The 25,762-nt window shown below is 39.3% G+C and overlaps 1 protein-coding gene across 1 annotated transcript in view; it reads right to left on the bottom strand.

Annotated features, from left to right (window-relative positions):
* Positions 1 to 25,762, bottom strand: part of FRY (FRY microtubule binding protein) — a 238,220-nt gene that overhangs the window by 191,224 nt on the left and 21,234 nt on the right. The window contains exon 2 of the mRNA XM_083810257.1: positions 18,421 to 18,597. The gene's annotated coding sequence lies outside the window, so the exon portion shown is untranslated. The remainder of the gene's footprint in view (positions 1 to 18,420; positions 18,598 to 25,762) is intronic.

Raw genomic sequence — 25,762 nt, forward strand, 5'->3', positions numbered from 1 at the left:
GATCCACTCCAGGAGACATACTCTGAGAATTCATGCAGACCTAACAGTTTGTAAGTGCAAATAGCCTAAAACCTGAAAATCCTTAGTGTAGGATTAGGTGTAGGCAGCAGAACAGAAGCTGAGGCTCCTGGTGGTCTCTGAAAGTTGTCGGACTTGGGTCCCTAAGTGCTATTTTAGTGGCCTATCTCTTCTAGTGATTTAGTTTATGTATCTCCTGTTGGAGATTTTCTCATCTTTGAGGGGAACGTATAAAAATTTGTAGTCTACTCCCAAATGAGACCACTAGAGAGTAAGTTACAGCACAATACAGAAGAACAAAACTTGAGATGGGGGAGAGCTCTTTGAAGAGCTGTTTGTTAATTATAAGACCCAAGAAATAAAGCAGAAGCACTGAGCATTCAAAATAAACAATAAATAAATAAGAGATTTTGAGATTCAGTTACAGATAGAAAGGAAAAGAACACTCTGGTAAAATTTGAGATTCTTCTCCATCAATACTGCACTGACAGCATCTCTCTCAGATCTCCTATTTTCTACTTGAACATGGAAGCTTTGCACTTTTATAAATAGAAATAAAACGAGAGGGAGGAAAGAAAAACAAACAAAAAACTCTAAACTGTGAACATGATGTGTGGAAGTAAATTTGTCAACTTTTATGCAATTAATCACAAAGCTTCTATCATATACATCCAGAACGAAACAGAGAATCAAATGGCTGAATGATTTTCAAAATTAAGTTAATAATTGGAAATTATATGTACATATTTTATTCTCCTGTCTCTAATATATATTCTTAGAAGGCTACAGTGTAGTTGAAGGAATTACATTTCACTAAACCTTTCATTTAAAACAGTGATTAAAATAATTAATTGCTGAGTAAACCACCAAAATTATAATACAGTAGGACTAATCAACATGGTTAATATGGAAAAAAAAAGTGTCATTAATCTATTCCAGTTGCTTGAGCATAGAAGATAAAGGAGAAGGATTATTTATTTATCCCCTCAAAGGTTTAAACAAGGTATTTCAGAAGAGATTCCTAAAATGAAGTCATCATTGCGTTTAGTGCCAAATCATGTAAGTGCTCAAACGATGAAAAACAAAGCACAGGAAATATAATTTGGCTACACTTTCAAGGTGGCAAAGGTTCGTGCTTCTCTAGTAGGTTCTGTGTAGTTCAGTATTTTCTTACAATTTTGAAAGCACAGCATAATAATGAAAAAGCCCAATTTAGCAAACTGATCATCAGATTTATCCGTTATGGTCAAAGGCTAAATCAGGACATCATACCTCTTGCCTCCAGCCGACTACCAAATTTTACTCTCTGCAGTTTCTATTACTATTTTTTTTTAATTAAAGTTTGTTAAATGAAAGATAAAGGAGAGTTATGTTTGATAGCTGATTTGTGTTTGAACTATATTCTGTACTGCAGAAATACAGATTTAAGGCTACAGATTTAGCATGGTCCAGGTCTCAGAACAGTAGGTTTTCTCACAGGTGGAATTATTATTACTTTTTGTTGAATAGTATGGCAGCAAACCTAGTTATATTTCATGTGCAGTTACCCACGTGTTATTATGACTACATTAGAGCTGTCATTTGTGCTTTCAGCTGAGGAAAATATTCTTGCTCATCAACAGCAGAAATAAAAAAAAGTGTTCCTAAAAAGTGTCCTCAATGTGTCAGCCAGCAGAGGCAGGCTCAGAAAAACTTTATTACGGGAGGAAATCTGCCACCACAATAAATTTCCATCTGGTGTGGTAAAGTAATGCCCACACTGGTGTACATTTTATTCACGGGCCTTCCCATCGTACTATACGCACCAGATTAAAACGGTACATAAATACTGCCAAGGGAGGATGAGGCCTCTTTGGCACATATGTTGGAGGAACTGCTGTGGCAGGAAAGGGAAGTCTGAGCTGCACTAACATTTTAAATCAGCACAACTCAATAAAATAAAAAAACTAAATCAAGTCCCATCCTTCCTCTTGCCTGTAGCCCGTGGAGCCTCCCTCCTTGTCACATTAGCACCCACTTTTGTGAGGCCACACAGCAAACCATGGAACAAATCTAGATTAACCTTTCCTTTCTTTCTTTCTTTCTTTCTTTCTTTCTTTCTTTCTTTTCCTTTCTTTCCTTCTTTGTAGCCATGCTGCCACATAGGACAAAAAGGTAGGAATAAGCAGCCAGGAAAAGGATATGTGGATCAGTTCTTCTAGTGACAGTGCCAGGTTACATCTGGTTAAAATCTTTGTAAAGCTAAGATTACAAAAGCAATACACCAGCTACTTACTGCATTTTGGACAGGTTTTACAGGTGTCAGAAATGTCTGAAGAAAACAAGTTGATAAAAATAAATCTGAGAGTTCTTGGGCATCTGCTTGCTCTAAAGAGACTGTTTATCACCAGAAATCAGTTCAGAAACACTTCCCCCCCTGCCCCCCCCATTTCTCAAACACACTTACTACCTAGGTCTCATCCCCTACCCATGGTGGAACAGTCACAGATCCACAAATGTATCCATGCTACAAAATCATTTTGTTTTTTATTTCAAACAGGAAAGTCAAACAGTGCAAGAATTAAAAACAGGGAATCAAAAAGTGAAGCATATATACAGCTGCTCAAACCCTTCAACTGCTACTCAAAAATGATTGGTTTAATTCCCTGGAATAACCTGGCTGTCTTAATGCATAGGGTGTGAACATCTGAGTGATCCTCTGCTTGAATTAACCCATTTACCCCACAGTCTAATGCTGCTATAAACAAAGAGCCTGGATTTAATACAGCCTTAGCTTCCAAAATATCTCTCCTTCAAGTCAAGCATCATTTTTCAAAAGTGGGTAGAAGAGGAACAGCAGTCACGGTCGTGCTCTCAAAGACATCAAAGAGATCATTTTAGATCCACGTTAATTTCTACCCTGGTAGCAAGCACTTGACTCACAGAACAGTGTCATTAGTATCCAAGTTGCCAGGCTACATCTGACCTTAGAGCAAGCTAAATGAGAGTACTAGATGCTGGTCATATCGTGCACTGCAGCACTACATTCACTGTTTTAATTTGTGATAGATAATATTGAATTAGAGTTACAGAAAACAGAAATAAGCATCAAACCCAGACAGTTCCTCGCCTACCTCAAACACAGGCAGACAAAATATTAAGAAGAGAACGTGGCATTTTCAGAGTTGCTTGCTATGTTGGCATACTGATTTTAATAGATTAATATCGACAGGAGGTTTGGCCTAGCATTTCAATTGCATTTTCTTTCAGCTGAAAGAAGGTAAGCATGTAGGCATATTGTTGTTTGGTAACAACAAATAAAATATAGAGTTAATGCTGTAATCTGGTTCTAAGACAATACCAGTCCCTTGATGCTTGATACATAATATGCACTTCCCATATTAACAAGGGAAGCTGACTCACATCACAGTATTTCATAAGCAGAACAATTCATATGCTAATATACATTTGTAATAATTTCACTTCACACTGATGTTCTCATTACATGATAGCTGTTAGAGCCTTATCTTCACAAGGACTCGAAAGTTGATCCTTCTCCAACAGAAAAGCAGCGCAAACCCTGGAAACAGGAATTTTTCTGGCAGGCAGCAGCATAAACAGGAACAGCTTAGGAACCAAAGTGGCGGTGAGGGCTCCTTGCAAGTGGCCTCTGAGCAGTCAGGACACGCAGCTTTGCCCAAGTGACAATCCAGAGGCTGGGGATTTTCCAAAGATCAAAGGCTGTGGGTGGAACTTCCCAGAATCTGCAGGGCTGTAACACTCAATTACAAAACCATGCTTGTTATTAATGCACTGCAATCTGGTACGTTAGGCCTATGCTCTGGATACAATTACAGGAGAGAGACCTAGAGGGTACAAAGGAATTTTACTTCGCAGGGTATATACAGTATGAGTCCTGAACAAAGCGTGACAGATGTCTCCGTATTTCTGTTGCATGGTGAGCAGAAAGCATACATACTACAAGCAAGCTACAAATAGGAAGGCTACAAATTTCAGAGACATTTTTCTACTCAAGACCACTTGTGAGTGTTCAGTATTTTTACATGAATTAAATTTTCTTAGCACATATCTGTCAAATAATGACAATCCATTGCAGTTTCTATTAAAACTGAACAGTTTCTATTAGAACTATAAAAGTATTAAAGATATAGATGAAAAAAAGTCAAAATATTTGGAACATTTTAGAGAGGACAGTTTTAATGAAAAATTCCTTCAATTACAAAGAGTTTATTCTACACTTGCTGTTGTGTGAGGCCACTGTCTGAAGTGATCCCAGAGATCTGGGAAATCCAGCGTTCTTCCTTTGCTTGTCATGAAAACTAAAGGATGATGAAAATTCTGCTTCTCATGGACAGCTAGTCAAATATAGATATGGATTATTAATAATATATAGACTTTTTAAAATTCCAACATGGGAAATTTGCATACGATTCAGGGCCGGATGAGATGAAACATAGATAGATGGGGATGCCCTGGGGCAGAAACAGTCCCTTGCACAGGACTCTGGACACTGTGTTACATGGAATTTTTTTAATGAAGAGGAAGGAAGCAAGTGGGCCAAGATGTATCTCATCCTTTAGTAAGGGTGTAATGTAACGGGACAGACCTATATCAAGCTTCACATCCCTTTTCTACATAGTAAGCAAAAAATACAGGAAGTGTATCAGAAAGCACTTTGAATTAAGTACCAGACTGAAAATAAGGCAGGAGAGAAAGTTCTGCTATGCACTTCTCTTTGTGTCTATGAATATTTCATTTTGAGTCATGGTCACTTTGCTTCCTTCACATCCTGACTGAATGTCAATGCCTTAGGTCTGAACGGGCTGTATGTTACAACCTGACACAAGGATGTGATCTTGAAACCTAGGGCTAGCACCCACTGTTATATCATTACCTGCACAAACAAAACAAAGATAACAACTGTCACCAGCCTTTGGATCCAGTAAAAACATTTAGCTCTTTAACAGCTGTTCCTGTTTCGAGTCTAGAGACTACTCCTGAATCCACATTGTGTATCATTCATTAAGGGGGAGATTCAGACTATTCAACCTCCACTTCAGTTTGGATCCAGGTGAAATCCATGTACCCAAATCTTCAGAACGCAGACTGCCTTCTCTCCAGCACCATTTAAATTCTAAACCAACGCTGTCATGATCCCATATCATCCAGGCCAAGAGCTCCAATTTGTTCTTCTAACAGTCGTGCTTTTGGGGTGAAAAAAAATAGGGAAGAACTGTATTGGATCTAGTGGGATTAGATTCCAGAATATCAGAAAGCACTACTGCCCAGGCTCCTGTTGGCCTACGTTTCATCATACTCTCACACCGGGACAAACCCGGACATCAGAAGTGCAGTGGTCTGAGCAGCCAGGTGTAGCTTCCATCTTAGTTTCTCTTTTAAGACAAATCTCTAAAGATATTTTGTTTGAGTCCCCAAACAGATGGATCTCATACGTGTACTTGGGCAACACCTGATTTTAGATGCACAAATTATACCGTTAGCTTTCAGAAATAAGCATACCCATAACTGCCATTAGAGGCATATTGGCCTATGACGCTGGGCCCTAGAAACCTTTATTGATCAGTATCAGCTCAAAGTATGTTTGATTACATGCTGAACCTGCAGCTTTCCAGCTTCTCCATGTTCTCCACAGAAACCCACTTCACTTCTGTGCGTAGCACGTTGCACTGAATAGGAAAGTCACGCTTCGCTGTAATAATTCTAGAGTTTTAGTAACAATACAATAAAAGCAGGTGAATTCCTAACAGTGACAGAAACATTTCCTAGTTTTATTCAACTGCTTTTCTAAACCAATGCTCTCGGTTTCATCTAGCAATCACAAAGGCATCTCCTAAAGCAATGGTATTGGACAAAGAAGCACACAAACTGCAAGGTGTGAGCCTCTCATTCAGTTTCCCCTGGAGACAAAAGCGGTCTTCAATCTGCATCTTAAATTCTTGTCTAAGATGACAAATGCATTCTGTCTTCATCAGCCAGCAAGCTATTCTGTTTCATAGCTGTCACACTTGCAGGAGAGTCAGAACCGTGCGTATATTCTTGATATTTGGCACCCATAGAGGTTTGAAGCTATTTGTCTGGCACGCTGTCAGTGCATCCCCTTTTACAGGAAGCGTACTATACAGATTTATATACGCTGTGACTTAACTTCATTCTCTCTCTAGGTCTAAGTTGCCATTTGTTATGGAAATACTCCATTTGCTTTCTGTATACTTGGCTGTATTTCAGCATCCTCAGAACTACTTATAAAACTGTCCCAAGTGTGATACCAACTGACAGGAAAACGAAGGTTATGCAGCTGCAGCCAGAGCTCCTGGAAACACGGGGACACATCCTTAGCAGCTACTGTGAAGGCCTGACTGAGGCACAACCCTGAGGACAGGAGTTTCAGCTCCTGAGCCCTGCTACGAAAGCGAGTGGTACACAAGAACCAATGTGGCATTGCTACAGCATCACAAAGCCCAGATGTGCAAATTACCTCCAGATGCAGACACAAATATTCCACATATCTTAATTTCAAGAAGGTTTAAACAATGTTAAGAGTTTAATATGGATTAAATTTATTACATTTATATTGAGACCAAATTCCTATTGGAACAGCATCTGACCAGAATATGTTCCAGTTAAGACCAAACAGAATTAAAATAGATGTAACAGCTGTAAACAGTAAAACTATCTAAGCATACCATCTTCTTTGAGAAGTCAGAGCCCATAACAGTCAGTCCACAAACGAAAACTGTTCAAATAATGAAGAAATGTATTATTTCCAGGGGATAAGAACAGTGCATAAGAACCTGTCACTCTGCAGACATAATCATCCATTTTAAGGTAGTAGTATAAATAAGGTAAAAGTGAGCATCATAAGAATATTAAAGTTTTATTAGAGATTATTATAAGATCTGTAAAAAGACCAGCTAAAATCAGCTTTATGAATACCACATACTTCATCCAGCCCCTACCCCTTGATATGTTTATGATCACATATTTCCACTCTCAGTGATTTTTTTCTTTCTTTGCTTCTTTTCCATAATGACACCAAACATGCACAGTACTGCAGGTGTCACAGAAACACATCAGCAAGCTTCAGAAACAAAGACTATTTATCTCAAGTATTAAAAAAATCATGACCCATGCCTAAAAATCAGGAATTACATTTACAAATAAAGATTGAAGAGAAAACTTGGGTGTCTATTTCATTCTTTTTGTTTTCCTCCTACTTGGTAGGACCTCTGTAGGGCTAAGAGGTGTGCCGAGGACAAGTTCTTCTCCACAACTACAGGATGCCCCTCCGCCCTCAAAAGGGCTGATAGTTTCATATAATCACTGGTAAGCAGAGACTTCCAGAGCCTCCTCAAACTTACAAAGCTGTTGTAAAAATCACCAGCAATCAATTCTCCTTCAAGCAAAGGTTGATCAGACATGGATCTCATTCATCTGTGGCTCCAAGTCTAACCCTGTCCCGTGTAAAGTCACAAGTTCTTCTGCCAATTAGTCAAACGAAGCTTAAAATCTAATTTCTCTGGGCTTGACTTTGAAACTAGAGTAGGAGCTCCCTCTAAAGCAGGCAAAAAGAAAGTGGACTTGACTCACACATGAGAGCAGGTGCCTGTACATGTACAGGCATGGACTGAACGTGTCCTGCACCAGACACTATCGTCTCTCTGGGAACCAACAGCTCTCTTCCCTGCACAAGAAGTTGTCATGGCTTGCCATTTCTTGTCCATTTACACCATCATGTGTGAGTATCGACAGCAGAAGCTCCAGAGAACTCCTGCTTGCAAAACTTGCCTACACCACGCTGTGCTAACGGGCAGTGAGCTTGAAGGCTGCAACCTCTTCTGCAGAATTCAAACGTTCAGAGCCATGTTCTGCTGGCAATGGCATCAAACAGCGACTGTATTTTTTCAAAACTTCCTTGTTTAAAGCAAGACTAATTGCTAAAGTTGCTAAGTTGCACATTGCCAGCCTAGGACTACTTCTAGTTCACCTACAGCAGCAAAAATCAGACGCACAAATCTCTCCGTCTGTACTCTGGTTTATGAATAACCATCTAATACTAGACATACAGGATGTGACTTTTACAATTTAATTTTACAACATTAAACTTTTGTGATTTTGCATTTGGATGCTATTAATAAGATCCGCTTATTTAATCTAACACAGCAAAGCTGTAAGGTACTTCTTTCATAAAAATATTTTTCTGCCTACATAAATATGTAAGAATAAACATTTTAAGTCTTAAAACAGAGTTCTGTCACCTCTCTAAACCGCACCTGAATTTGAAAAACGCGTGACTCATGCTTTGCCAAATTTTGATTCCATAGTGCAAAAAAACCCTAGGTTTTTTAAATCTTTACATAGGAACCTAAATATGGCATTATTTCATTCAGAAGTCCTGTACATCTCTAGCTACAACTGACCTCTCTTCCTCCCTCCCTCTCTGATATCTACAATAAGCAAAGAATCGCCAGTATAAAATTAGAGAGGCTGAGGGAAAGTCAAATACATTCATAAACGTGGATTTTAGAAGCAGTGTGGAGCTCCTGATACATTGTCATGGAAAAAGTGAAAGAAAGCAACAAAGGGAAGAACTACCCGAATATGAAATGTACCTCTTTTCAATTATTGTCTTCCATACTCAGAGATAAAATATGACAACCAGCACATGGGAGAAGTGTAAAAAATAGGAGAAAGAAAAGGATATGAGGAAACTCAGTCTCCCCAAACCACAGGAAACCGTGGCCAACGGCAAGTAACTGATGCACAGTGCTGCCTCAAGCAATGGCAAGTGCTGCTTGGCAAACACTTTAAGGGCTCATCCTTAAAACAGTAAGGGTAAGTGGAAAACTCTAAGGTTTTCACACTCGACAACTGAAAATGGGGGGGAAAACAAACAAACAAAAAAAACCAACCATAGAACATGAAAAGGAAATGAAATTCCCTGTGTAAACTTACAGGAATTCAGAGAAATTGTAGGGTTTTCTTTCCTCCACTTGGTTTCGTGAAGATGCATCAGCACCTAACTAGTTAAAAAGCAAAACTTTTTAAAATAATAACAATTAAAAGCTCACGGTTTTACTCATTATTTTCCACTGACTTTTTGAAGAATCAGCTTCGTGACAAAATGGCATCCAAGGCATGACTGAAACATTGTTCCTGAACATGACTAGAAAAAATATTATATCCTGTGTTATGCTGCTACAGATCTGGCACAGTTTGTATAGCCTGCACACCAGTGTTAGATTTAAAGGAGTGTGTCTGTGTATTTTCATGGATGTGACTAAAAAAAACTGTACAGATTTATACTGATTATTAAATTTTCCTATGATTATTCAGATTAGGACCCTAAGAGGTCAACATTATTATTAATACAAGCAGAACAAGAATGAATTGGAAAAGCATTTAAAAGTTTGGATGAGATTCTTTATGACTATGTACTGGCCTGAGTTAACTACAGTTAAGACTAATTTGACAATAGTTAATTTTTAAGAATGACAGCAGGCGCATTTCAAAACAGTAACAGAAGAAGAGCGCAGTTGCATCCCCATTGCAAGCTCTGTAATACAGGCAAAAAGACAAAACAGACTGTGTGTTTAACAGATGCTGCCTTTTGGGACTGTGTTGCTGAAAGTTTGTCCCTGCACACGGCTGCGGTGGCACAACACTCCTAAGATAAACACCATTTTATTTCTTAAATCCCACATACTGCTGTATGCAATGAAATACAAAATAAAGATCACTCCTGCAACAACAACAAAAAAGGGAGAGTTACTTCCATGAACGCTGGCTGCACAACTGCTAAGTTTTAAAAAGATTACACAACCTTATTCTAACTAGTAACAAGTATGAAAACAAGTGAGAAAAACACAGTGTTAATGTCGAACTGGGTTATCGCACAGTTTTCTTTAAGTCAGAAACTCAGTGTAGCAAGCACATATTTTAAGACACCTGTTTGCCCGCTGACTGTGAACATTAATCAACACATATCTCAGCTCTCCGAGAAACACCCTTCCACTCCTTACTGCCTTTCACTGTTATCTCTGTACAAGGTTCCAAAACTGGGGCATTTATTTCACATAAAGTCAATTAAGAGCTTAGTTAGAGAGGAAAAACCTTGCCAAGGTAGATAAATCCTGCAACACTCCCAAAGCACAGCGAGACTCCGGCCGAATTCTTCCAGTAATTAAATCCACTGTCCAGGAAGATGTGGGAACGCTACCTTCCTTCTGCCTCCTGCAAGTTCAGACCCGGGTTTTATAACATCTAAATTAAGGAAAGTGGCAAAATACTGAGAAAGCATAAATTTTTCAGGTGTACCGTAGGTCTTTTAGAGCTCTTAGGATTATCATCCTGAAATTAACCTAGATTCAACGATACTCAAATACAGAATGCGCAGCCCAGTTGCTGAATGCTCACATAGCTTGGATAAATTACATTTTTCTGACATTTCAGACAAGCTTCATGAGGAATTTGAAGAACTATTGGCTGTGATACTATAGAATACCATGATGTGGCTTATCTCTGGGAAAGTCAAGTTGTTACCAGTCTCCAGGACAGGCAAAGATGAAAAATACATTCCTAAACATTTCCGTAATTATGCAAGCATTCAAGAAAAAGTGATGGTACTATAGCAACTAATTATTTTCAGGAACACATGTATCAGTAAGATAAATCCTTCAATCAATTTGCATTAAGAATCATTACCCTTACATTTTTTGTAGATAAGCACTACTGTCAGGTTAGCACCATAAATTTAGCTGATAAAGTGACTCGGCATCTGAGAAAAACTTTCAGCTGTGGAAGCGATAAGTATGATAGCAGTGATCAGACTTACTCATGGTGTTTCATACAGTTGGGCATATCACTTTTGTCTTTCTTAGGTGGAGAAAATGATTTGGGGTTTTACTTCCAAGTCCCGAATCCAAACAGCAGAATATTAGGGACACAGCTCTTTCAGCATAGAGTGCAAATGTAATAAATATTTGGGGGGAGGGAGGAACCTAATAGGGGGTCCCAAGGGGACCTAAAAAAACTGAGATCCTCTTGGTTCCTACACAGATTAGAAACACAGAAATGGGGGAAGTTCTGATCTCATTTCAGCAGAAATGGGACACCTGGGTATGTTTGTCAAGCATTAAGCGCAGGACACATCGGCTTGCACAGCACAGAAAACAGCCAAAGAACATAAGAACTAGAGGTAAGGGTAAGCAAGGGTCAGCTAGACGAACTGTATACTACTAGCATTTTTCCTGCTAGTTAAGGATAGCCTTTTGGAAAGTTTTGGAGACTCTTAGGAATTAAATTACAAAGCCTAACTTTAGCCTGGAAGCCTAGAACCAGTTTTCCCTCGTGGTATCTTCAGAGATGAAACCTGAGGAGGGCTCTCAATAAGCTCCTGAAGAAATATCTGGCTCCCTGCTAACTCTGCTGAATACTGCAAGGTTCAAGTTAGTTTTTGGGAATAGCTGGCCCATGATCACAGAATCGCAAGATGGTTTGGGTTGGGAGGGACCTTTAAAGATCACCTCATTCCAATCCCTGCCATGGGCAGGGACACCTCCCACCAGACCAGGTTGCCCAAAGCCCCATCCAGCCTGGCCTTGAACACCTCCAGGGATGGGGCATCCACAGCTTCTCTGGGCAACCTGTGCCAGGGCCTCACCACCCTCATAGTAAGGAATTTCTTCCTAATATCTAATCTGAATCTATCCTCTTTCAGTTTAAAACTGTTACCCCTTGTTCTATCACTACATGTCTCTCTTCACCTTCTTTATTAGCCCCCTTTAGATACTGGAAGGCCACTCTAAGGTCTCCCCAGAGCCTTCTCTTCTCTAGGCTGAACAACCCCAGCTTATAATGATAGGAATTCCACTTCCCTTCGTAAGAGATGCTATAACTCATCTACTCCAGTGTCAATATTCCATTCTTGTGAGGAAATTTGGTTTTGGATAGAGCTAGTTCAGCTTCAACTTCCAGGCAGTATACACTGTGCCTTTAGAAAGCTGAGAAATTCCTTGCTTTGTGTCTTTTAAGACAAGAATTTATATCTGATGATAACTTACCTTGCAAATTTCTGTTCAATAAATTTAAATGTCTGAACAGGCCTCAGAGTATAAAAGTTTTTTTTCCCCCCAGACCTTGAAAAATTTCATAGGCCTTCTTGAACTCTTTCCTGTATTTATACCTCATTGTTAAGTGGAAATACTGTGGCACTGGATACAATATTTTAGTATCTCCACTACCAAAACCATTTGCAGAGGTAGGGAATTTGCTCACTTCTCCAAATAGAGAGAACATCCAATAAAATTGTTTCTGTACATCCAAAGATCGCTTCTAAGCCACAGCATCATACTGCCAGCAAAGTTGAACAAGCTACTTAAAATGACCCTTGGCTTTCCTTCAAGTTACTAGACTGAAGAATTTTGTATTTGTAACCCTAATCGGTGCTCATATTACCTTAAGCAGACAATAGACAGATGGAGCACTCGGTGGGTAAGGAATTGGCTGGATGGCTGTGCTCCAGCAGTTGTGGCCAATGGCTCAATGTCCAGGTGGAGACCAGTGACGAGCGGTGTTCCTCAGGGGTTGGTACTGGGACCAGTGCTGTTTAACATCTTTGTCTGTGACATGGACAGTGGGAACAAGTGCACCCTCAGCAAGTTTGCTGGTGACACCAAGTTGTGTGGTGTGGTCAACATGCTGGAGGGAAGGGATGCCATTTTAAATTAAAATAAGGTAGGTTTATTTATTAAGAAATTCTTCACTATGAGGATGGTAAGGCACTGGAACAGGCTGCCCAGAGAAGCTGTGGAGGCCCCATCCCTGGAGGTGTTCAAGGCCAGGCTGGATGGGGCTTTGGGTGGTCTGGTGGGAGGAGTCCCTGCCCATGGCAGAGGGGCTGCATTTAGATGGTCTTTAAGGTTCCTTCCAACGCAAAGCATTCTGTGATCCCATGAATTCCCATGACTATCATGCCATTATAGTAATTCAGCTTCCTCATTACTGACTAATATCCCACCAATTTCAGACAACATGAAAAGTAACAGCCTGCAAAAGGCTACTTAAGCAAAAGCTGTACACCACCCAAATACTAAAAAATGCCGCTAGAAGCTCTGAATCTGTAGGATTCTTAACATAACTCTCACTCAGAGCTAATTATCAATTAAAAATGAAGATTTGTGAGGCAGATTTTTTTGAAAAGTGCTGAATATAGTCTTTATGTCATATGATGTAAATTTAAAAAGTATCAAATCAAATACCCTAGAAAAATATACATATACCATGCCCACAAATTAGCTTAACTAGGTCATAAAACTCTCCAGAGAATGAACAGGGTTGTCTGTCAGTCAGAGAAGTACAAGACCTGTCATTCACAGTACTTTGAGGCCTCTCTCAGTACAACTACAGTACAGATATTCAACGAACTCCTTACTATAGGGGTGGTATATACAAAGAAAAGGCATTTGATTTCTCATCTTGCTGGGGACATTCAAAGATGAAATTGCCAAAGTCTGAACTCCACCTATAGCTAACGAAGAGCGAGGGATGTAGCTCTCCAAGGCAGAATTTACCTCACCTAGCTTAGGATAGGGACAATTGTCTTTTCCCATTAACTGCAGACTTTTACTGAGGCTTACAGATGCTCTATCTTTGTATGGTCGTAAAAGTTAGATGAGAGGAATGCCACACCAAGACTTGCTGGACTACAGTCATCATAAGCTGAGAAGAATTTTCTTCCACCAGCAGAGCTGCTCTGCTGGGAAGGGCCCACATGTGAGTGCAGTGATGCCAGGGCTGATGAATTTCTTCTGCCCTAAGCTGGAGCATGTCTTCATCTCTCATTATTTGTTCTCTCATAATTTGTTCATACAATCCCCAAACTGTATGCGTCATTATTTTAATTGGGAATGGCAACCTAACGGGCCGAACATGCTTTGATGGTCAGACTGGTGAATGACAGGATGCACAGTATGAACGATTCAAATGGGTTTTACCATCCGGTTTTCTAAGATAACGGTGAAGAAGATGGAAAAATTATAAGATTTTGAAGTAAATTTGCATGTTTCTATATGGAATTGAAAGCTTTCTATTGTATCATGTAACTGAGTAACTAACTGCACCACTAGAATGGCATCTTCCTATCAAACCCTCAAAAGGCAGGTGTCTAGGTCTCTGTTGCTGTTATTACTGAAATTGTACAAAAAATGGCAATCTTGATTTGCTAGTGTACACCAACACCCACATTAGCCAACACACGGGTGTGGGTGTGTTTATGTAAGCGGATGTACAAAAATCCCCTGAAAAAATGAATCAAAACCTTTCTGCAACCCTAGCCAAAATTTTTTAGCTTTCTTTCTGGAAACACAGAAAGTAGGTCAGCATATATCCCAAAATAGCACATCAGCACTGAGGGAAAAAAAAAAAAGCGTATCTGTATCTTTGGACTTTTTAGCTCATTTCTCGATGGGGGGGAATGGAGAATTAAGGCCTTTTCCTTATTCTACTATATGGAGGAACACGCACAAAAAAGAATTGGTTAATCCTGCCACTTAAGCAAGCCCCCAAATCAAGCATCCACACACAGATAGTTAACCATTTTAATCCAAGCAAAATAGATTTGAACCATTTAAGCTTTAAATATAAGCATGGGAAAAGTCAGGAAGCTTATAAGGCGTTTAATATGTTGTACTGGGTGTGTATCACATGCTGCTCCTTGTACATTTTGTTCCTTACATCAAAAACCTATTTGGTAAAATATTTACTTTGGAAATAAAGGCACACTTTCTGTGATTGTTGTTGTTCATCTTGTGACTTTTTTAAAAAGTATTTGCTGTTTCAACAAGAATTGTTGCCTATTTTGGGATACCTTACACACTATGAATACTCCTAAACAAAAAATATTTTCTTTAATACCAGATGCATGTCTCCCAATACTCCTCCCAACCTTTTTTTTTTTATTATTTTTAAGGAGGTAAAAGGCATACATGTAAAACAAACAATTTAAACACTCAAGCTTTCACACGTTTACAGCTGCAAAGATTCTGAAGAGCTCTTTTGGGTTTAATATTGACAATATCCTTCCATGAAATATTACAGTGTTTAACATGAAAAGAAAAACAAAAACCATTACTAATAATAATTAGGAATGATGCACATCAATCCTAAAAATGTTATTTACCTTGTTCAAGTCAATACCAATATTGTTGGCTACAACATGATGAATGCCAATCTCTTTCCCAGAACACTCATTTATTTAATTAGGGAAAAAATGATATTGCCTCCCCCAAATTCCAAGTGTCAGGCTTCATTTGGATCTCTGCACTAGTTTAAAATGACTGTTTGAAAGATATCGAACATTTGTAAGTAAGACTTTTTAAGCTCAGTGATTTTTACGCAACCAGCAGGAAACTTTAAAAATATCAAAAAAAATATTTTTAGTTCCTTTTCTTTCTTTTTTTTTTTTTTAAACTAGTGGTCTATGTGTGCTTCACCTCAATTCTCGGACACCTAGCATTTCCCCTGCATCAGTCCAGCCCTGTTTAAAAATCTCATCCACCAGCTTTTGATCTGCATATTAGTGTACTATAATCCATGGATATATGTATTCAGCTTAGGCAATTGCAGAATTGGACTCCCGGGCTGTAACATATTTAAAGCCTTTCCAAAAAAAGGAGACTGAAGAGAAGAAAAGCCTTTCCAAACGTACAGCTGCTAGAACTGCATTTTTATTTTACACTCAATAAACCAATGCTTGCTATCAGAAGTAAAATAAAAACTGAGAGGCTTCAAAATTAACTGAGTGAAGAAATGATGGATTTTCTCAAACTTTTAAAAATTAAGTCAAAGCACTAAAATAAGATAAAATGGTTGAGTTCTCATGTCCTAGGAGGCCTCCACCTTGAATGATTTTAAGACTCTAACCTAACAAACAAAGCACATAACTGAACACATTTAATTGCATTCCTAGATTACTGCCAGATAGCTTGTCACATGCCTCGGTGGGTCTCGGTAGACGGTTCTCAGTCTTTACTTCCAAAAGCCAGAGACACAGAATTGATTAAGTTTAGTTAGAACTGGACAAATATATTCCTAAAAATATCATCAGACCAAATGAATCTGATCCTAGAGCGTCATTTTCTAACACAACATTAAAATAAATAAGAGGAAATAAGGCAATCATGTTTATGAGTAGCAACAGATACAATCACCCCTAGTATTCTCTTGCTGATGCCAGCAACATCATTCTCTAAAACCTGCAGGAACGTATGGAAAGATAATACCAACATTCATCAGACTTCACTGCTGCTATTTTTTCTGATATCTGGCATTATTACTAGTGTAATTAAAAAGCAAAAACACTGTTCTAGTTAAACGGAACCAAATAATTTCCTCCACGCACTAGGATTTTCTCTAAATTGTAAAAGACAGATTTCACAAGCGCACATCAAGTCAGTTGGTCTCATCTCCCTTTTAGGATACAAAGGCCCATGACTATGCTTGCATGTTCATATAACTCCAACTCTGAGTTTGAGGACGTTTACAAGACACCTGCTGTGTCTTGTAAATATGCCAAATCTTGTAGATATTCCAAATTTGTATTCATTGGTGTGGGAAGGCTGCTACCATGAGATACTATTTCCACTTAGAATCCACTAACTGAACTGCTGAGAGGTTTTACCTTCTAAAATTGATTTGTGAAGGAGAGGAATTAGTGCAATCAGTTCTTTCAAGGCACAGTAAAGCTGGTAAACTAGTCCAGAAATGATCAAATCTAATCTTTATTGAGTTTGCCTAACTGGAACATAGGAGGTCCTGGAATTACAGTCGAGAGGTAGTCTTGGAGACGGCGCTCATTTCCCAGCTGAGAGCCCATAATTGCATATAGTTGTACATTTCCAGACCAGAGTCATGCATTCCCTTCTGGCTCACATGGCACAACGATACGTGCCCAATCTTTTGTGTAGCACACTGGTTTCCTACTGTGACTGCATTATTTTGTACGGATTGGACGTCTCCCTTATACCCTCCGGTGACTGACACGTGAATTTCAGCACGTTACAATGGTACACTAGGTTGAAAATGCACACGCTGCTGCAGAGATGTGACTTAGAGCCCTACCACAAGTCAAACTGAACTTACAGACTCTGCCATGTGGAGCCCTTCTCTTGTCAGCATGCGTGTACGCAGCCTTCCTGCACAGAACAGCTCACATCTAGGCAACAAAAATTCCCCACTTCGTAATGGCCATGTAGGTCTAGAATACGTATCACACACATACAGATCTCTGTACTCGTAAATATATCTTACTTAATACTTAAAACAATGATCCAGAAATCTCAACAAGCCAAAATGGAAAGATCTGTATTTAAGCAAACAACAAAGAACAAAAAGATAACTACTCAGACTGAAAAGTTTCTGGCCTTGTCAAGAGCCTTTACAGTACTTCTCTTTAAAAGCAAAAGAAAATAATTCACTCTCCAGTGGCATAGATTTGGGAGCACTATAGAAGCCAGTACTCCAGAAGAAATACTACTAACAATATAATTTACTCTGACTTACAGCTAATTACAGAGCAAAATTAACTGACTCCATGAAATCTTATTTTTTATATGACAGAAGGACTAACTAGAGCTTAATAATGATAGGTTAAAAACTATCCAACCTTTTAGTAGGAAAAAAATGTTTGGTTTGTTTAAGAGAAAGAGGCTGATGAGTTTCTGCTCGTGTTGTTTTCTATTTTTCCCCTGGTTCCTTGAGATATAAATGCACATTAGCAATTGCACTTATTTCAGATACTTATTAAGTGTACATGCAAAATGCTTATTCATCTATTTTCAAAAGTATCGGTATTTACAAAACCAAATACAGCCAACATTTGTCTGTTTGGAATTTCAGTCCCAAGAAGGCTTTAACAAAACACTTGCACTGTATCACACTAATTAAAAACCACAAGTTTTTTCAGCTCCTGGTAACAGTTTGCAAACTTTCACTGCTGTTATGGCAATGAGTTGATAAATACTTGTAGCATACTATGTGCATAATCTCATGCTGCATGTGATGGTCTTAATATAGGTTTGTAATTCATATTTAACTTGAGTCTCTAAGAATCATCACCCAAAGCTGTCATTGCCAAATACTTAAATTCACATACACAATCCTTTTCAGAAAGAAGCATATATTCAAGCTTCCAAATCTCAATATGCATAATGTTTTGTATTTTCCACTATGCAAGACATTTTTAACTATTTACTGAATAATGGCTAATAGTTGCCACATTTATTCAATAAGAAGTGAATTTTATTGTTTTATGAATGCATTATGATGCTTGCTAACAAAAATCTCACGTAGATTCAGGAAGCCTAAAAACTTAAAACAAAGCCTTACCTTTCCTTGAAGCAACAGTTTCCAGTAGCGATCTGTCTTAATGCCTTAATTTTGCAGTGTAGTTTCCATTAATAGTTTTCTAGTTCAGGCAGAGATGGGTTAACTGCAAGCAGTATGGATGCTGTCTTGCTTGCTTCCTGGAGATCACTGTTCTGCATTGTGCACTGTCACAACTACCTAGGGAAAAATCACAGTCATGTTAAACTTCAGTCACCTGGACAACATGACATATTCCTACTCCCAGTATAGAATACAAAGAACCAAAGTCTTAAAACGTAACCTTAAAGTTGCATTTATCTACCAAATATTTCATAATATGTGCTGTTAAAAGAATTATTGCATACTTTCTTACCAGGACTTCATCCTCTTGACATAAACAGACATAAAACAACTGGAGAAAATTTATATACAAATATTGTAAGTTACTTAAATGACAACCTGCCTTTAGTATTGACAATATGAACTAGACTTTTTTTTCTTGTGGATTTCTGGTCAGAAGCTGCAAGCAACAGCAGAAACTGAGTTATGCTGTAATTCCTTAGGCATAAGTACATAGAGTGCAGCCTTTGAAAAATAAAAATGTTGAGAGTAGGAATCTACTTCTGTTACTTATGTATAACTGCACGGTCCCTATTAGAACTATACATAGATGATATTTTATTTGGTGCAATTATAGACATCTAGCATCCAATTTTTAAATCCAGTCTAGTATCAGCTAATAGCACCTGCACCGCATCTGTGTTCAAAACCACTGACAGCACATCTGGGGACCGCACTTTGGAGAGCTGTCCTGCGATGATGTCCATCACGGACAAGATGCCCATAATGCAGGATTATCAATCCAACCCAAAATTTTGCTATTATGAAGACAGTCTGAATGGTACATAGATCGATGACATGAGTAAGAGACCTCATTTGCTTCCGAAAGCCAAGGGCCTAGAAGCCAAAAGCCTCCCATTTAAAATGAGGTATCTGTATTTTGAGGAAAATACTTAGAAGCCCAGAGCACATTTGTTTTCTTAGTGAGTGAGCCAGCAATCTGCTTGCATCAGTCCTTCCACAGGCTCATAGTACAAGCTAGATTGGAATGGACCTCCAATGAATGGACCTCCAATGGTTTTCTCATCCAATCTCCTGCTCAAAGCTGGGCTAACTTCTGCATGAGATCCAGTTGCTCAGGAACTCGCCCAGCCAAAGCATTTGTCAAAGCATCTCTAAGGATGGAGATTCACAACCCGGGAGTACAACCAGTGCAGCCAGAACAGCCTCTTGAGCAACGTATCTCCATCCAAGTTATCTACGTCCAGGCAGCCAACAGGACAGTCCAACTCCAATGTTACTTGACTTGTTCAGCCCAGAGAAATGCCTGACTGGGTGCTTCATTTAAAGATCTGATTCAATATTAATAAATGAGAGTGTTTTCTGCTATCTCATAAGGCAGTGTATTACAACCCGTTTCCTCTCCTCACCCTTCCCGTAACAGAAACCACCCCCACCACTTCACAGTACATTATTAAAGGGCTTAAACATTTTTATTTCTCCCTCTTTGGTGATTTTTTCCTTCTGGATAATCCTTTGCAATTGTCTTTCACAGACACACAATTGTAGCTCTCCCCACATCTTAAGAAGCATTCCTGTAAGTCTGGATAATTCTCTTGTTCCACATTTATTGTTAACAATTCAAGTTTCCTGAATGCAAAGAAAACTATCAAACCCTGGCAGCTGAGTCAAAAGTCACGGAGATAGAACAGTAAAGGCTCTGATCTGCTTTGTCAAACTTTCTGCAAATTTTGCTCTTTTTGTGTGTTACACTCAAGCTCTACTTTAAGGGTAAGGCCCCAGTGTCTAGGTGTTGGTTTTTTTGGTTTTGAAAAATGAGAACTGACATAAAGTAGATCTGACAGGTTCCTGTAACTACTGTAGTTCCTCATCTCCCTGCTGAGAAGTCCATTCACATCTGTGAGATGCTGTCAGAGATGGATTAGATTTTTGCACAAAAATGTGTTATTGAGTTTTAAACCAACCAGAATAAAAATCCCAATAAAATGGAATAGTTTGGGTTATCTTCAATATGACATTGGATTTAATCTGTCATACATCACATCTGTGTAATAATGCACCTCCCGTTTATCAAAAGCAATCACCTGGTTTTGCATATCCATGTGATAAATGGCACTTTTCAATCTCTTGCAGCCTGAAGCCATTACCTGTCGCTTTGTGGGGAGGAGGAGGAGGGTCTGGAGGAAAGCAAGGGAATGCTTTCTGTAAAAGACTCTTAGGCAGTGTTGTAAATACTAACTTTCATGGACATGCTTTACTTCAAAGAACAGGGGCAAGCTGAATCAAGCAGTCTCCAGCCAAAAGTTACAACCATGTGCAGACACACACCACCCTTTCTATCCAGTATATAAAGGGCACAGTCTCCTTCACAACCAGTGCAGAAACCAGACCCTGTGTAAGGATAAACAGAAAAATGGGCACACTGAAATAGAGCACAGCATGGATATAACTAGTTTAAATGCAAAGTGTTGCACAACTTTGCCATACATTGTCTAACTTTTTATTTGCATAAATTAAAGGGATTATTGGCAATTACACTGGGCCCAACTTTATCTTCAGAAAAAATGCAGGATTTTCATTTTTAACTCTTTTTAAAGGTGAAGAAAAGTAATAAATGCTCTAGGGGGGTACATATTTTTATTAGAAGTATTACTTCTTAAAGGCCATTTCTGAAATTATCTTTGTAATATAAAGTAATATTCAAAAGTTTTCTGAAAATTATGGTATTCAGTTCACAAAAAATGCAGTGAGTTTATAGCTGTACAGTACAACATCCCAAAACGAGGAGGTTTGTCAAAATACACATTGTTCTTCTGAAATTAAAACCGCTAGTGAAGGCAACAGCTGCATCACTTCAGCACCCTCTGTTGGCCACCTTGCAGCACGTTACTTTGTGTACTCAGAAGCGTCATTTGTTTTTGTCCTTAAGCTATCACAAAGAGACTTTTATACAGAAACACATGCTAAAAGCAAATAAATAAGTAAATGATCCCCTCTCCCCACCCCAAAAAACCAACCCTACTGAAACAAAAGCTTGAAATACACGGCACAAAGTTGCCTACTATCACAATACTCAGTGTTGCTGGTCGGGTCGTGCATTAGCCCATCTGGTATTTCTGATAGACACTACGTGGCACCTCACATGCAGCTCCCACCCATACAAACGACAGCTCTACAGAAAGCACAACGATTTTTCTGGAACGTTTTCTTATGGTGGCAACCGAGAACTTTGAAGAGATACGTTATGGAGAACAGCGCCCACGAAAAAAAGTACTCGAACCGCGTAGTCATTGAGCACACAGATAAATACAAGCCCAGATGCCAGATACAAGGTGATCTAAATATAAACTCCGCATGCGGCGCTGCGGTGAGCGGCCAGATGGTGCAGCTTCCAGAGGCAGAGGCCCTCAGGCCCTCAGCCCCGCAGCTGCCTCACAAAGCCGGCTCAAGGCTTCGCAGCTGCGCGGCTGCACCGGGGGCTGCAGGGGAAGGAGGGTGAAGCGGTGGGGCCGGGATGGAGAAGAAGGGGTGCCCCCTGGACTGGGGGAGGCAGGGGGGCTGTGGGCTGCCTCTGAGCAAAGCCACCCCAGGGGTAAGCGGGGTTGCTGTGGCCATTTTGGCCTCTCTGCTGGTGGGGACCCTGTGCCCGGCTGTGCTGAGGGGAAGAGCTGCTGCCTGGCCATTCCACAGTGCTCCAACCCGCTGCTAAAAGTCACTACCTACAGGTCAATCCTCCAACCTGCTGCTCAAGTCACTACCTACAGCTCAGTCCTGCAGCCTACTGCTTGAGTCGCTACCTACAGCTCAATCCTGAAGCCACCACTGCCCAGGATTCAAATCAGAATTAACCATGACGAACAAAAGAGCCTTTCTCAGCTGACCTGAAGTTGAATGACAGGGAAAAAATTCACTCTTAGAAATGCCATCAGTTATCACCACCCTTCTAACGCCGTCTCTTAACTCTGCATCTTTAAGCTTTCTCTACAGTTTCTTTATCTGCTTAGTTTTGTTTTCACAGCCTCCTGTCTGCCCCCCGTTATTTCACTACCCATCCAGGCCCTCCTCTCTGCTTCTCTCCTTCCCCACGTGCAGCTTCACATGATTCTCTCCTAATATTTCTGCGTTTATCAACTTTAAAATGGCACTAATAAAAACCGATGGTCAGATAATACTCTCCAGAGCACACTGAAACGCACACAAACTTTTGTCAAGGAAATCTGCAGTACTGTTTGTGAGAAAGCTTTACTAGCCTATTTCAAATATTTACACGCACACTTCTTCTTTGTGTAGGTTATATTTTACCACTTAACAGGGATGGAGAAATCAGTTTGGCTTGGAACGTCAAGATCTCAGTTATTAGAGTCAAATATTTATTGCACAGAAGAAAACTGAAACGATTTCAGGAAATCTGTGCAGTTCATTTGAGGCCATCAACCGGCCTGGAAGCCAGAGGTGAACCCAAAGCAAATCCACATCCACAAACCTCAGAACTGAAGAAACACAATCAAGCATTTGCAATTCATGATGTTATCACCACTTTTCAGCAATTATTATTTTGTCAGGTATTTTTAGGCGCTCATATTCTTGCTTTATCCTGCTGGCAAATATTTCTTTTTCTTTAGCTGTTTTGTTATTTTAAAATTTATCCTTTCTTTCTTTCTTTTTTTTTTTTTTTTCCCATCTGTGAAAGGTCTGATTCCAAACAGTAAACGTTAGAAATTATTTCCTTTAAAACTTGGCTGCTCGCTAGCCGGCTGGTTAGGGCTGCAGCAGCCTGCTCAGTAACAGGTTTCTTACGCAATGGGGTTCATATACCCAGCAACTCCGAGGGTGGGGTTCAAAACAGCTACTGCACCACTCACATTTTGCAATTAAAAGCGAGGGAAAAAAGAAAAAGAGATGCAGGAACTGGTGAGTACAAGGGGAAACACTGTTTTTCTGAATCAGAAATATAACTTAGTTTAAAAAAAAAAAAGGTAAAAAGCAACACAGAAGAGCAAATCAAAGGCAGCTAAAATATTTCCCACCCAAAGCTGTAATTAGTTCTGAGATCACAATATGATAATGATTATTAGGAGAAATAATTTATGCAGAGAACAGGTTAATCCCTGCAGAGAATCATGTAAATATTTTGCTATTCTGGCACTAACCTTCCCCTCCCACTGAATCATTTCAACTTACCAAAATTTCTTGTTAAAAAATTATTGACAAAATAGCTGTTTATTTTAAATACTTGCAGAGAAAGTTTGAGTATCTTTATGTTGAGATGTTAAATTAAAAAAAAAAGTGAAGGTGAACATTAAAATCACTATTGACTGAATTTTAGGATTAAAATTAACAAAAATAATTTTCTAAATTTATGCTGTTTAATAGTACACACAATTACATGATAAAACAGATTCTTTTTGACATGTATAAAGAGATATTCTGTGATACAATCAAGGAAACCAGTACTTCTAACATTATTAAAAAAAACACACAGAGACAAAAGAAACACCACCTATTTGGCCATCTACCACTTCATTGTTCATAAAAATGATTCAGCTTGATGCTTCCCCTGCCCTGCTCCTCTTATTTTGAGTCTTTCCCTTCCTATGATGTCTAGAACTGATTAAGTACTATGGTGAGAATCAATTTAGCTGGGGAAGTTATCCACTTATATTCATAAATAAAAAAAAAAGACCTGTATTTTTCATTTTTGAAAATATGTAAGGCAGAGGGAAGAAACTACATCCTAGGCAGTAGGGATGCACTCAGTCCATGGACATTGCCATGTCTGGAATACCTACACTTGCTTCCTACCAGTTGTTCCTACGCAGCACAACGTGAAGTGTTCAGTTTGGGTACTGGAAGAGGCAGAGCTCCATTGCTTGCCTGTATCTAGCAAGTCATGGTGCTTCTCACTTGGGTTTGCCAACCAGCCTGCAGCTCTGAATTGGTGCAAGCAGCCCAAAAAGGCAGCTTGAACATTCCTGCATAATGCAGCTCACACTGCGCATCCACCTCCTGTTCTCATGCTTTGTCCTCACGCTCTGAAAGACGACCAGTATTAGTCCTTATTTATGCTTCAAATCTTAGCCCAACATACAGGTTTCTTTTGTATGGGAGCCCTTCCTGATAACTATGCTCCTTTGTAGAGTAAGGAGCTCCTCCTGGGTCTAGATGCATGTGCTACATGAAGTGTCTGAGACACATCTTTCACGCCCTGCAACAGATTGATAAACACCAATACTCTGAAGGTACTATCCTCAAATGCTTTATTATACAATCCCTACAGCTCAATTTGACAAATTTTTCTTACCAAACATACATGAGGTCAAATGTGCCTTTTTTTTTTTTTTTTAACATTTACCCAATTTGTGACAAAAATGTTCGTGTTTCCAACTGACTGCAAACCCACATCGCTGTTAGCAAAGGCAGTTTGCTAATAACATTCTGCGGTCCTAAAACCGTTTACTTGTCTTCTTTTCTATTAATACATTAAGCGATGCTGAATAAACATCTCAACTACTAAAAACTGTAAAGTGAGGGCTGGGATCACCTTGTTTGCCTGCGCTGCAGCAGTACTTGGATTGCTGCCTCCCATGGTGGTTACTGATAGCTCCCCGCTGGCTCTCCAGAGAGCTCCACACCAATAAAAACTTTGAAAATTAATATCAATAAACGCCATTCCGTTCTGTTTTTAATCTCTCACATCTCTGGCTATTTTATGAGAGCTTTTTGAAACTATTACTATGCAAATTTTATGTCAAAAGTGTCCATAAGTCTTGAATAGCCTGTTTTCGTCGAGGATTTTAAAAGTGAGTAAGACTAAATCAGATTGGTATTTTAAAAGGCACTAACATCTGACATACAGGATTACCAAAGAAAAAAAACACCACAAAACAAAGAAAAAATCCCAACACACCCCCCCCCCCCCCCCCCAAAAAAAAAAGGCATCAACAACACCCCAACCCTTCATCTTTTGTCAGGAAGACCTGAGCACAGCCAGCACAAGGGAGCTGCAGGACCAAGGCAGAGAATTGGGATGAAGGGATCTGAAGTTTACAGCATTAGCACTGATTTAGTCCTGATGAAAATGATCTTGTAAGTGTGGTCTCATTGCTTTTTAAGTCAAAATAATGAGGGGAAAACACGTAATTTGTTAAAAGGTAAGGCGTTTTCTATACACACATAAAAAGGATGTTGGTCATGGAGAATCTGATGTTACTAGAGATCAACACAATGCCTCAGCACACTTCTGGCACATGACACCAGCACAAAAATGTCTTCTCGGAAGAGT

Source organism: Anser anser (assembly GCF_964211835.1).
Source record: "Anser anser genome assembly, chromosome: 1".
Classification (NCBI taxonomy): Eukaryota; Metazoa; Chordata; class Aves; order Anseriformes; family Anatidae; genus Anser; species Anser anser.